This window comes from Episyrphus balteatus, chromosome X, assembly GCF_945859705.1.
Source record: "Episyrphus balteatus chromosome X, idEpiBalt1.1, whole genome shotgun sequence".
Taxonomy (NCBI): domain Eukaryota; kingdom Metazoa; phylum Arthropoda; class Insecta; order Diptera; family Syrphidae; genus Episyrphus; species Episyrphus balteatus.
The window spans coordinates 7,858,159-7,873,207 of NC_079138.1; positions in this window are offsets into that span (position 1 = coordinate 7,858,159).

Genomic DNA, 15,049 nt, shown 5'->3' on the forward strand with positions numbered 1-15,049 from the left:
AGTATTTGCAGTTGTTAACCCGTTGTGACCGCTTGATGTAAGCCCACAAGACGTCAACAGTTAGGGACTCGATTATCGAACTGGATGACGTCGGACGGAAAACGGAGAAACGGACGCTGCAAAAAGTTGGAAATTAATACTTCTTGTTTTGGGATCACTGCATTTATTGAAAAGGATGGGCAGAGATTCGACATCAGAAGTGCGATCCCTCACGCCTACACCTAATAAAGATGCAGACGGATTTTAGGCTTTATTGGAACAGCAGAACAAAATTTGTTTTGTTCCATTTTAACCATTTGTTTTGTATAACCTCAGCCGCTGTGAGTTTCACGTGGACAATTTTTCGCCCGAAATATTTTGTTCGTCTGGAATTGAAAAAGCTATTGCAAGTTGCATCGGAATAAAATTACTAAAATTAGCATTTTCCGCTAAACCTGGTATTTCGTTTTTTACTGCTGCTTACCTCATATTTTAACTATAAAAAAGTTAAATATGCGAGGTTTTTTCGGGACGCGAACAACTTGTCGCCCTCAACTCTCAATAGAGGAAAAGTGAAATTTAATTTTTCCGAGTGGAATCTTGTTCACTTGAAACCCATAATAGGGCTGTATATGTTTTTCGGGGAAAATATCGTGTGCACAAAGCCAAAACCACGAATCTGCAAAATTGTTGTTTTGAGAAAAACTTCGAAGGAAATTGATAGTTTAGGCTTCAAGTCAACAGTTGGGCGATTGGGATCGATGCAGTGAATAGAGGGACCGATAACGAAAATCAGCACGGATTTTTTAAAAAGAAATCTACTGTCACTAATTTGTTAGAATTCACAACGTTTTGTTTTGACGCTTTTGAAAAAAAATCTGCAAGTTGATTGCATTTTTACCGATTTTAGCAAGGCATTTGACAAGCTTAATCATAGTATTCTTCTAAATAAACTGTCCAGAATTGGACTTAATGATTCGTTTATAAATTGGTTGTCTTCTTACCGCAGTGATAGACATTATAGCAGGGGCGTACACTCCCTTGGGGCAAGCGGGGCGGCGCACAGTGGGCCCATATGGCCTTAGGCGTCTCAAAAATCTGTAACTTTGTTGTCTTTTGTGATAATTGCTTCAAATTTGGAACATAATGCCTTTGATATATAACGAATCATTCAACTTACTTTTTTTTGAAATTAAAATTATTTTTAAGCTTTTAAAAATTAGTCAAAGTTCAAAAAGTACGATTTTCGCTTGATTTGGGAATTTAAAAATATCTGTAACTTTTTTGTCTCCTGAAATAATTAAACCAAATTTGGAACATATAATCTTTAATGTATCAGAAATCATTGAGCGTAGCTTTTTTTAAATTTTTGAGCTTTGAAAAGCTAGGCAAAGTTCAAAAAGTACAATTTTGGCTCGACTATGGCGTTCCAAAAATCTGTCATTTCTTCGCGTCTGAAAATAATTAACTCAAATTAGGAATATATTACCTGAAATGTTTAATAAATTATTTGATACACTGTTTTTTTAGCATATATTTTTATTTAAGTATTAAACGTTTATTCAAAGCTAAAAAACTACGATTTTGACTAGGCTAGAACGTCTCAAAAATCTGTAACTTTTGTATCTTAAAAGATTATTTTCTCAAATTTTGCAAAATAAGATAAAACTGGTTTCTTAATTTTATAAAGGCCTTCCCTTCGTGTCTTAAAATTACTTAATTATTTGTATGAGTATAAAATAAAGAAAAAATACATTTCAATGTAGTTTGTTTGTGTTACGTTATTTGAAATTAAAGCTATTTTATTGAAAAATTATAAGAAAAATATTGATTATACTCATTTTAAATAAAATTTCGTTTGTAAGGCAAAGTGAAATAGTAGAAAAACTACGCTTTTGAGAAAAGAGCAAAAAAAAAAAAAGAAATTACAAAAAAAAAATGGTTGTCAATTTTCACGAAAATCCTTCTTAATTAAATACTTTAAACGGCTCTTTTGAAAATCTTCGAGTAAAATCAAAATCAGTAAATAAAATCTCGATCTAACTTTTTCCATAGATGAAATTTTTTTCAACAATTACAATATTAAATTCTAACATTTTTCTGCTAACTTAGACTTTTTCTAATAGTACAATGACTGAATTGTTCAAAATACAAATATCTTCAATTTCGGGTGCATATACTAAGTCTAAGAGCCCACAGCAAATTTTGGGAGTTGAGGTATAGCGTATAACCAAGATGTGAGAATGCAGTTTTATAGCCTTATGCGTTCTAATAACGAATTCAAAAGTCTGGCAGCTTTAAATCGCGGCTTTATATGGTTTCCGAGAGGTTAAATATCGCGAGTTTTCCAATTAATGTGAGTAGGCTAAAATAACACAAAATCACATTCTGAATATAAGGACTGATGCTCTGTCATTTCCCCAAGGCCTGAAGACATCAATCTTGACAATGCGATCAATAGAACTCAAGATATGTATTGAAACAGGTCAGGATGCACCAAAATACGTTTTTTTGTACTATGTCTTTCGACAGATATATCGTTCTCTATCAAAGAAAAGCAGATAAAAGCATCCAATTCTTTTTGTATCTTTTAGTACATAAACCAAAGAACAAATTTGTGAAAAAAAGTAGACAGCGGAAGACAGCGGAAACATTTAAAACTCAATTCGAAATTAAAAAACTGCAAATAAAAGCTTATTGTGTGAAATAAATAATATTAATTAAAACTATATTTTTAAAAATTTTTATTTTCAGCAATATAAATAGCAGTTAAAATAAGCTTTCCAACGACATACAACACTTATATAATTTATTCAAATATAGTTTTGAAAACGTATAGTGAAGATTTGGTTTATTTTGTTACTCAAACAAAGTATTTTCAAGTGGAGACTTCAGATACAATTTTGTAATAGAGGAACTCATATTAAAAATCAATTTTTAATGAAAACATATAGATTGACTTTCCCTTGATTCATTTCCGTAAAGAAATTACCAAAAATTAAAATTTCATAAAAACCATTTTTGAGACGCAAATGGTCCTTTGGGCCCATTGTGCGGCGCCCCGGGGCCCCCGACCGAATCCAGGGCCCCCACTGGAGACAATGCAGATAATATAATATATTTATTTAAAAAAGTTACCCCAACAAAATAAACTGCTTTTTTTCAAAGAAAAATTATAATAATCTTAGGGCCCCAAAAAATATTACTTGAAAAATCTTTGCAACCACAAATAATACATTAGAGGCCCTAAAAAAGCAAAAAAAAGTTTTGTTAATGGCATACCAAATATTACTCAAGTCAATACATTATGGGCCCCAAAAAAGCAAACAACTTCAGGCCAGGGGCCCCAAAAGCCTTTACTTCAGGGCCCCCAAAAAATTAAATTAAAAAAAAAATAGTTTTTTAAATTAAATTACATTTGTTGATGGATTACTAAATATTACTTTAGGAGCCCCAAAAAAATATGAATTCGGGGCTCCAAAAATATTATATGAAGGGTCCCAAAAAATAATTTTTCAGGAGCCCCGTTAGTTGAAAGGCAATCAAATGTTAATTGGGGGCCCCAAACTCTATTACTAAGGAGCCCAAAAATATTCATCAAATTTTTTGATGGCATGACAAATAATATTATTTGAGGATCATCAAAACCTTTTACTTCAGTGGTTCAAAACAATCAAATCTAAAATTAAATATCAATTCAGGGGCCCCAACACAAATACATCAGGGCCCAAAATAAAAACATTACGTTATTGGTTGCATTCCGAATATTACTTCGGAACAGAGGCCCCAATACCAATAATATTTTAGGGGCCTTTAAGCACTTAATTTTGAGGCCCCAAAAATAATTTTTCAGGGGCCCCAAAAGAAATAAACTATGTTTGATGATAGAAAATCAGATGTGTACATATTACTTCAGAACAGAGGCCCCAAGAACTATTAATTCTAAGCTAAACAAATTTTAATTTTAGAGGTCTCTAAATATTTAATTTTTTGGGCCCCTATTTCAAGTATTTACTACTTTTATGATAGACATTTTAAGTAAGTATAGCAAAGTGCATAACGAACATATTAAAACATTAAAATAAACCTAAAAATAAATAAGCCATACACAAAAAATGTATGGCGTATACTTACTTTTTTTTTGTATCTAAGGGGCCCCCAAATATCAAAGGGGCCCAAACTTTAGTCTTGCCTCGGGGCCCCGGCGACTCAACGTACGCCACTGCATTATAGTGTAATATTCAGACATAATCACTCAAATAATTTTGTCGTTAATTCCGGTGTACCTCAAGGCAGTCATTTGGGACCACTATTATTTGTTTTATTTATACATAAATGACCTTCCATCTTTTTTAAAAAACTCTTCTTCATTAATGTACGCTGACGATGTAAAAATATTTCGGAAAATAAATTCATTGACTGATTGTAATCTTCTCCAAAATGGCCTACTATGTTTTTGGGAATGGTGCAATAACAATCGTTTATTTTTAAATGTTGATAAATGCAAGACAATGCGTTTCACACGAAAGCATGATTTTATTGTTTTTGATTATATGTTAAACTCCTCTAGTTTACACGTCCAATCCAGCTTTTCTGATCTTGGTATAATCCATAAACAAAAAATACCAAGACTGGAAACTCGGCGGTCAACTGACGTTTGCCTACAAGCTGCGAGGTGTGGTGAATGTCGTGAACTTATCGTTGTGTTCGTGTCCGATGTGTGGTGAATGTCGTGAATTTATAAATGTGTGCGTGTTAACGTCATTTACCAACGTGGTGGCTTTCACATATATTCACAGACAACACTGTACACAAAAGGGTTTTGGGGGGAAAGACGTACGAAAGTTTCCAGTCTTGGTATTTTTTGTTTATGGTATAATCCTAGATTCAAAGTTATCATTTACTAATCACTACGATTCAATAATCAAAAAAGCTAATAGATCACTCGGTTTTATTAAACGTTTTGGAAGTGAGTTCCGTGATCCCTTCGTAATTAAATGTCTTTTTTTTTCGTTTGCCAGATCTGTATTAGAATATGGCTGTGTTATATGGGCCCCTTATTACAATGTTCACACAAATAGAATTGAAAGTGTCCAAAAGAAATTCATTAAGTTTTACCTTCGATTTCTTCCTCGGTCAAATTTAATTGAATGGCCTTCCTACCCTCAGAACTTAATTCTCTTGAATATCCCATCCCTTTCTGCTCATAGAGAGTTTTTACCATAAACAAAAAATACCAAGACTGGAAACTCGGCGGTCAACTGACGTTTGCCTACAAGCTGCGAGGTGTGGTGAATGTCGTGAACCTATCGTTGTGTTCGTGTCCGATGTGTGGTGAATGTCGTGAATCTATAAATGTGTGCGTGTTAACGTCATTTACCAACGTGGTGGCTTTCACATATATTCACAGACAGCACTGTACACAAAAGGGTTTTGGGGGGAAAGACGTACGAAAGTTTCCAGTCTTGGTATTTTTTGTTTATGGTTTTTACAGCTTTGCTTCATCGTTGGATTAATGAATGGATCTATTTGCTAGTTCTCAGTTTTGGGTCGTTTGAGCTTTAACGCGGCCCGTGTCGGGTTAAGAACTAGATTGCCAATACGTCCCAGTTTTAGCAGATCGAACTATGGGTCTAACAGTCCGATTAATCAGTTGATTAATATTTTCAATAAACATTATAACTTAATTGACTCTGTTAACGTAAATTTGAAATCAAAACAGTTTAAAATTAGATTTTTCGTTAATTTTGTAAATTAGAAATTTAATTGTGTTATCTTTTTTTTTACATACATTCATTTTTTATTATTATTGTTATTTATATTTATTTATATTTATAATTACCTGTAACGTTAGGATTTTAACGTGCTCAATAAATCAAAAGTGAAAATGTCCAAAAATGCAGATTCGCGGTTTTGGCGCTGTGCTGACGATATATCGTCGCTTGAAAAAGCAAAGTAACTGTTGCAACTTAATTCGGAACTAGTGCGAGCGGAGTCTTAAGGTAGTGGATGGTTGATATGGGACAAACCAAGCTTCGTCAATTTTTTAACTGTACCTATAAATGGTCCAAAAATGACACATAGACCGACCGACGAAAATACACTTCTGAACCACCTTCATAAATGTCTCGCTACCTCTGTTTTGCAATTATGTGTTAACTACCCATTGCAATTTCCATATCTGCAACAAATATGCTTCCAAATAATTTTTCGTAAAATCGTTCAGTAAATGGGAACAAAATCTGAAAAAGTTGTGACTTCAGCTTAGTTTCGATGCAGCATTGAAGAGGGGTTTCTTCTGAGTATAAATTTAAATATTTTGAGAACGACTTATCGCACAGAAATTTTGTGAAATACAGTTAACTAGTTATCTTAATTTCTCTCATATTTACTCAATAGCTAAGATCGCATTTTTGTTTTGTCAAAAATCACTTATATTCTTCACAAAGCAAAAATTGGCTGATCACTGTTAGTGAAACAACAAACATAAACATATGTGCAAACATACATACATTAGTATATTTTTAATAAAAAATAGCTTGAATTTATCAGTTTTGAATTTGTTTTCATCTATTACCCACCAATCAATCCGCATTCACATCTTTAAAGCAATTTCGGGGGGTTTTAACACCCAAACCCCCCCCCCCTCCCTGCGTTCTCCCCTGGCTGGTACAAATATCACAGTTTGAACCCCGTGTTCAACGCCTTGCATTTACCACTGAAATTGAAGACAGGAGTTAAAAGCAATGTCATTCCTGAAGAGACGAGCTAATCCATCTGAAATGAATGCTTTGGATGTCAAAAGATCAAAAACTCCTCTGTCATCCATAAAATGTTTCACCTGTGGAAAACTGGGACAAAAATCTAATACCTGACGTTTCTCAAGTATGCGATCTGTGGTGTCGAAGAATCATTGTCCAAGGAAGTTCCAGCCGAAAGTCTATACAAACAATAATATAATGCTATGTTTCCACATACCCTATGCTAAATCCGAGATTTGCCTAAGATTTACTCTAAATCTTTTTCGCTTAATCACGGATTTGGGTTCACCTACCCAAAATCCAAGATTTTCACCTACTTTCAATTAGAGATTTAGAATTTATTTCGAGATTTTTTTCTAAATCTACTTAACTAAATCTCGGATTTAGGGTAGGTGGAAACATAATATAACGTGTTACACGTGTGGCAAAGTTGGACACTTTGCATCACGTTGCCTTGGGCTTGGTGAAAGTAAAGTTGACGTTATTTGTCAGATTGATTCTCCTCAGTCCTAACCTTCAGGTATACTTACACATTTCGGTAAGCAAATAGCTATTATTTTATTTTGGCTGAATTCAGAAACGCATCACTGCTTTTGCATCACAACTTTTTGTATGGAAAGAAAACACTACCTTACCTTGATGCGTTATGATTCAGGTTCCGAGTGCTCAATTGTAAAAGAATCTAATAGTTGTAAATTTAGAGGCAAACGTTTTGATAACGTTGTGAGCATGACAGGAATCGGTAAAAAAAGTGTCAAATAGTTACGATTTGTAACTATTTGACATTCAAAACGAGTTTAGGAACGCTCTGGTATTCGATCCCAAAATCCGGTCATAAGTAAAAAAAAAATCGCATTCGACCCGTTATTTTTTGCTTTTCGCATTCCTGAATGCCCATGCTAACTAAAACCGATTTCAAATAATAACTGCTGACCCCCTAATCGCCAAGGTCGTAGTCTAAAACTAGTCGATTTTATAAGCTCAAGCCACAAAAGCTTATTTTGTTTTCAAATTATTAACACTGCAGTCTGTTTTTTATTGTGACTTGTGATAATATTGTGAAAAATTTTTGATGCATGTCCAAGCTTAAGGTATGTCCTTTATATACAGAAATTTCCATATATTTTATTAAAAAGTGCATACAAAAACGTGAAAATTTATGTAATTTTCGGTAGAAAAAAAGTTTTTTTGGTATATTCTCGGGTATGATCGGGCAAAAATTTTTCTTTTATATTTAACTGTACATCTTTGTCATCTCATGCACACACGGAGAAAACAGACCACATAGAATTAAGGCCCAACTATAATAGGCATATGGGCTTATGTCAAAATGGCATAAGTGTGTTGTCGACCATACACATTTCTTATGGGATAGCCATAATGCGCATATGCGCGCTTCGTTAACTTTCGTTAAATGTAAATTTTGACAGAAGGCTATGCGCACGTTTGTTCATTATGGCTACTCCTCATGTTTTCAGAAACAGGACGAAGCAGTTCGTTCGATTTTGACATAAGCCTATGCGCGCATATGCCTATTATGGTTGGGCCTTTATAAGCGGATCGCACCTTAATCTAAGAGGATTTTTTTCTTAGATGACTTTAACCTTAAATTAAGCTGACATCAACTTAAATTAAGGTGACAAGTCACATTAGGTTTGTTCATTGTGAGCTCTAGGGCACTCTGGGTCGCTACGAATTCGTTGTCAAGCGTTTTTTGTAGCTCATTTTTCAACCAGAGTTATTTCGTCTGTGTTCGATGTATGAGATTTTTCACGAAATTCATGAAATAAGAAACCAAATAAAGAAAATAATGTCAAAACAGAAATCAGCCGATGAAACTAAAGCTTTGAGGTGTTCGATGTAAAATAAAACCTGAGAAACTCTGGTTTTTCTGACAATTGATTGACATGACTCAGAGTCCCCTGGAGCGGGAAAACAACGAACAGACCTATTAATTTCTTGAATGCGCAAATTAAAAAAAAAAAACCTGCAGCCTCCGGGAATCGAACCTACAACTGTTGGGTTACTAGGCCAGTGCCTTATCACTGTGCTATCTCATTGTTGGAAATGAGTATGATAAACTGCAAGTTAAGCTAAAAGTGTGCATATAATTTTAAAACTTTTATTTTTGGTCAGGATTTTAAGGTCGAATACTCCTATGAGCGACGATGAAGATTTACCTAAATTGACATATTGCACTTAGGAAAACGCGTCAAATCCTTGTTACTCTTCTGGTGTCCCAAAAAGCTAAGTTGCATTTGAATGCCATAACTAGGGCATTTATGATTCACTTCCTAAATCACTTTAAGAAATCACAGAACTTCCTACCATGATTTAAGCCACAAGATTTCATATTTTATCATCATCATCATATTCATATAATTTAACGGCGAACACGAATTTTGTGGTACAAAATGCGCGGCCCACAAAAACCGAAGGGGCATAAATTATATACTGAACGATAGGAAATGCTCTCGAAATGTGCAGAATGCATAATTGTTTAAGTTTTTTCAACCGAAGTAGGTAAATTAATTAAATTAAAATTGGATATTTCAGTAAACAAAACAAAAAAACAACTGGAATATCTGTTGGAAAATTTCCAATCGACTGGAATGAAATGTCATTCATGACTGAATGAATGAATGAAAGCATTCAGCTAAAATCAAAAACCATTAAGGTGGTTTCACATTGGTGCGTTGTTTTATGATCGCATGTTAACTATGGTTAACTTTCATTGTTTTAGTTATCTAAGTTTAGTTATCTAAATTTAGAAGTAAGATGTTTGTTTTATTATCATGAATTTTTTTGTTAAAATCTAATTCTATTAAAATCGAGTCTATTACTAAGGCCCAATCTTTTGTAAATACTTTTGATTATAAATAAAGATAATCTACACCAAAGGTTATATGTACCATAGATTTTTGTTTTGCAGTATTTTTATATAAAATCACTCAAAACCTGAATTATGAAACCAATGAAATCTATCTTCGTCCTTTTCTCTCTTGAAAAAACATAAGAATTTGACAGTTCCTTTGCCATTTTTCACTTTTAGACTTTTACATTTTTGCATAAAGGCCCTAATATTTTGTTGCACACCAAATGCCGCATGACAAAGCGTTATTCTTAAGAGGTTCAGGGAAAACTAACAAAAACGTCTTTTTTGTTCCTTAAAGCCTTATCTACAATGACCTAAAAAGTGAAAAAGTGGGAAATTTAAAAAATTAATTCTTTTATATTTCTTACGTTATGTAAGTACCTAAAAATTTTTATTTCTTTCTAGCAATATTTGATTTTAGAAAAAAACTACAAGAATTGTTTATTAAAGCAAAAAATAAGCTTCATTATGTTTGATTTTAAGGTAAGAAAAACTGCCAATGCCAAAAAATGTTTTTGAAAATGTTCACTTTTTTATCGCTAGCGTAATTTAAAAAAAGAGTTAACAAATTGTTTTTTATACAAAAAAATAAGCTTTCCGCATTTTTTGTTTTAATTTTCTAGCACGAAAAACCATACAAAAATGTGTTTGAAAATTTTCACTTTTGTACTTTTTCACTTTTTTAGCCAATGTAGTTAAGACTTTTAAAGGTATAACTACAACGGCCATTTTTTGCTAGAAAGAAATAAAATTTTTTACTTATGTAAATTCCCCACTTTTTTACTTTTTAGGTAATTGTAGTTAAGGCTTTAAAGGTATAACTACAACGACCACTTTTTGCAAAAAGTCAAAATGTGAAAATTTTCAAACTCATTTTTTGACAGTTTTTCCGACCACAAAATTAAAAATAATGATGCAGAAAGCTTAGTTTTTGGTTTAAAAAAAATTTTGTAGTTTTTTCCAAAACCAAATAGCACTAGAAAGAAATAAAGAATTTACTTTTGTAAATTTCCCACTTTTTCAGTTAAGTTAAGGCTAAAGCCTGGTACGCTGCTAGCGCTAAATTTTAGCTCCCATACAAATTATCGATAAATTTTATCTGAGCTAAAATGGATCCCATACAAATTATCGATAACTTGTATGGGAATTTTATCTCGGCTAAAATTTAGCGCGAGCAGCGTATCAGGCCTAAAGGTATAAAAGCTGAAATACAATCACGCTTTGCCAAACGCGTCATCGCGTTACGTTGAGAAATCCTCAAAGCGCGCTTCTGTCACTTTGACTTCGAACAGCTGATTGAAACAAAATATCTGCTGTCAAATAAAAAAAAAACACAGTCACTCGCAAAATTATTGGGCCAGGTCTTTATCTTGATTTAATTGTGGAAAAATGAAAAAGGATATTAATGTGTTTAAAAAATGCATAGAAATTTGTTTATTCTTTAATCCAATAGTTATAAAAACAAAACCAATCAAAATAAATTGTTTTTAACAATAAAACTCAGTCTACAACATCATTAAATTATTTTTGTTTTTAATACGTAAATTGTTTTGATTTAAAATATCTCGATGTCGTTTTTTTTGTGCAAAATCTATATAGAGAAATTAAAAAACACACCTAGGTTTGCAATAATTTATTTTTTTTTTTCTTCACATTTGGCGCAATAGTAATGTGGGTGACTGTAACTATGTCTGATAAATGTCAGAAAGCGAGCAAAAGTTCAGTCTGGTTGAACTTTTGCTCACTTTCTTACGTTTCCTTACGTTTGTCAAAAAAGCGTACGTAAGAAATGCGTCATTGTGGAGGTTATACAGATTTCGTATGGTTGAACTTTTGGCAGTTGTCAAAATCGACGGCAAAGCGTGATTGTGTTTCAGCTTTAACTACAACGGCCGCTTTTTGCAAAAAGTTAAAGTTTTCAAACTCATTTTGTGACAGTTTTTCCAAAATTAAAAATAATGATGCAGAAAGCCTATTTTTTGGTTTCAAAAATTATTTTTGTAGTTTTTTTCAAAAAACAAATATAGCGCTAGGTTAGGTTAGGTAGTAGTGGCTGTCAGGCAATTTACCCGACACACTTAGACCCTTATGGATCCATTGTGATACCACAAATGACTAGCAAGTTGGGACTCACTAGCCGAAAATATAGCGCTAGAAACAAATACAAAATTTTTATTTTTTTAAATTTCCCACTTTTTCACTTTTTAGGTCATTGTATGTTATGGCTTTAACATAAAAAAAAAACGTTGTCGTGCGACGCAGTTGTTGTATTAAAGCCTTAAGAATTGATTTGTTTGATTAAAAAAATGTCGATTCTCACTTTCAAAGGGATGTTTTGCTTAAAATTTCACTGCCACACAGTACCACGGATGACCTTTTTACTACTGTATACTGTGAAGATCAACGCACCTTTAATAAATGTAAACCTATCTTTAATCTCTTATTAATATCTGAACGGATTCATTAAAATTTTCACAAATATCACATTGTATATATATTTCTATAGTACTATCAATCCATGAAAATACTTTAGCGACATCTTTTGGTAGATCTGCAATTCAATTTTCTGCATAAGGTTCAAACATAAAATAAACTAGCGATCCCAGCGGTGGCGACGCAAAATAGAAAATTCTACTTCATGAGAGTACTATAAGAATATACAGGGTGTCCCAAAAGTTAACGTCGAAACGAAAACGGTAGATAGGGTAGGTGGTGACAGTTATCAGAAAAATAATAAAAAAAATCGCAGCCATATATTTTGGAAGTTATGGGCATTTGAAAAAAAGTCGAAAAAATGGTCACCCTGTGACGGTTTTTCATGTGCCGTGACTACAAATCTTAATTTTTCTCATTTTTACTTGCGATATAGGTACTATAGGGCAAGTTTAGGATTCGTAAAAAACATTACTAACATTACGATGATGGACAATGTCTGTCTGTCTCTATCTGGAGCTGCAGCCTAAACGAGTGAAGTGATTTTCTTCAAACTTGGTAGTTAGCAGTTTTTGGTGATTCCCTAGAGGGGAAATTGAAATTTTTTTTTATGAGCAAAACTAACGGTACCTGCCATATAATGGAAATAGAAAAGGTAATTTTTTTCAAAAACGGCTCTAACGATTTTGATTAAAATTTTTGTGTGTAGTACTACACATAAGGGCCAACTTTTTAAATAAAAAAAATATTTTTTGTACCGTTATTAACGGTACCTGTCATAGAACGGTTTTTTTCGTTTCTGAATATCTCGTACAAAATTAACCCGATTTAAATGAAAATTTTTATACAAAAGTGTGTAAGTAAAGATAATATTAAAATTTTAGAAAATTTTCAAAAAACGCATTTTTGGTTTTTTAAAAAATATTTCAAAATTTTTTTTTTGAAAAATCAAGTTTTTGAAAACGGATCAATGAAAAATTTTGAAATTTAGTTTTTATGTGTAAATTAATTATTTCTTCAAAATGGCGTACCAACTATTTTTTTGAAAAATGTTAAAAAATTTTATATATAAAAAATTATATTTTTAAAAAACGGCTCCTACAATTTTTAAAATTTTTTTTCTAAAAATACCTTTTTATACGAGAAATAAAATGGCATATTTGTTTTTTTTTTTTAAGATATTTTAAAACGGAGTTTTATTAATTATAAAAACAGATTTAATTTTTTTATACTACTTATGAAATTTCTTCAAAATATCAAATTTTAAATTTCTTGAATAAAAAGCTTAAGCTTAATTCATCTCGGCTATTTTTCATAAATGCGGTCAAAATTTGGAATTCCTTGCCTCAAAACATTAAGCGGATATCAAACTCTATAAAATTTAAAAATGAGCTGTTAAATTTGTATGCATCTCAATGAAAAAAAAAAAAAAAAATAAATAAATCCTTTGACTTATCTTTCATTCTCTTGATTCTTCTCCTATATCTTTTTTTTTTTCTACCCTTTATTTTCTTTTTCTTCTTTTATATACTTATAATTGTAATTGATTGAGTAAGATTAATTATTAATTAATATTTTTTTGTTTTCCTTGTATTGTAAATTTTATTTTCTTTGTAATATGTAATACTGTACTATAAAAGACTTTGTCTTACTGTATACCACTTAAAATTTAATAAACTTAAACTTAAACTAAAAAAAAAAAAAAAAACTTAGTACTAAAAAATTTTACATGACTGTAATTCAATGAGCCGTAGTGTAAAAAAAATGTTCTACGAAGTTTCGGCAAGTTGCCTTTAAAGTTGGTGTGTTCAATTCTCTTTTCAAAATGGTACAACATTGTTGGGAATATTCCATAAATAAACGAGATAAAATTTTTTTTCTTAAGAAATCCGACTTTTTTTTAGGTAATTTTTCCATATTATTTAAGTTTTTCTATTCTGAAAGATTCTGAAAGGCTACATAACTTGAATAATATGGAAAAATTACCTAAAAAAAAGTCGGATTTCTTAAGAAAAAAAATTTTATCTCGGTTATTATGGAATATTCCCAACAATGTTGTACCATTTTGAAAAGAGAATTGAACACACCAACTTTAAAGGCAACTTGCCGAAACTTCGTAGTGCATTTTTTTTACACTACGGCTCATTGAATTAGAGTCATGTAAAATTTTTTAGTACTAAGTTAGGTAAAAACTTAATATTTTCTTTAAAACTGATGCAGCTGAGTTAAAAATTTTGAATGCATTTGATAGCAGGGTTATTCAAGGTTCCGTAACAAAAGAAAAAAATGAGAAAAATTAAGATTTGTAGTCACGGCACATGAAAAACCGTCACAGGGTGACCATTTTTTCGACTTTTTTTCAAATGCCCATAACTTCCAAAATATATGGCTGCGATTTTTTTTATTATTTTTCTGATAACTGTCACCACCTACCCTATCTACCGTTTTCGTTTCGACGTTAACTTTTGGGACACCCTGTATATACCATTGTATATATATTTTTATAGTACTCTCATTGTATATATATTCTTATAGTACTCTCATGAAATAGAATTTTCTGTTTTGCGTGGCCACCGGTGGGATCGCTAGTTTATTTTATATTTGAACCTTATGCAGAAAATTGAAGTGCAGATGTACCAAAAGATGTCGCTAAAGTATTTTCATGGATTGATAGTACTATAGAAATATATATACAATGATATATACAATGAATATCATTCCAACTTGAAGTGCGATAAATAACGCCCTCTCCCTTCCGGAAATTTAAACTTTATAGCTAAGACGAGGTGCAAACACAATGCATTAGGGCGATTACAATTTGCATTTTCTTTTTCGATACTTTTTTTACGTAGTTGAGCGCAGTTAAAACGTAGTTCAACAATATGTATCTAAATCAGGTTTAAAATATAGCAAAAAGTAGGTATATTACACATTCCTGTGTATTTTGTCTTCAAAAAGTGTAGTTAAGTGAAATCAATTTTTCCCTGCATTGCAGGGATCT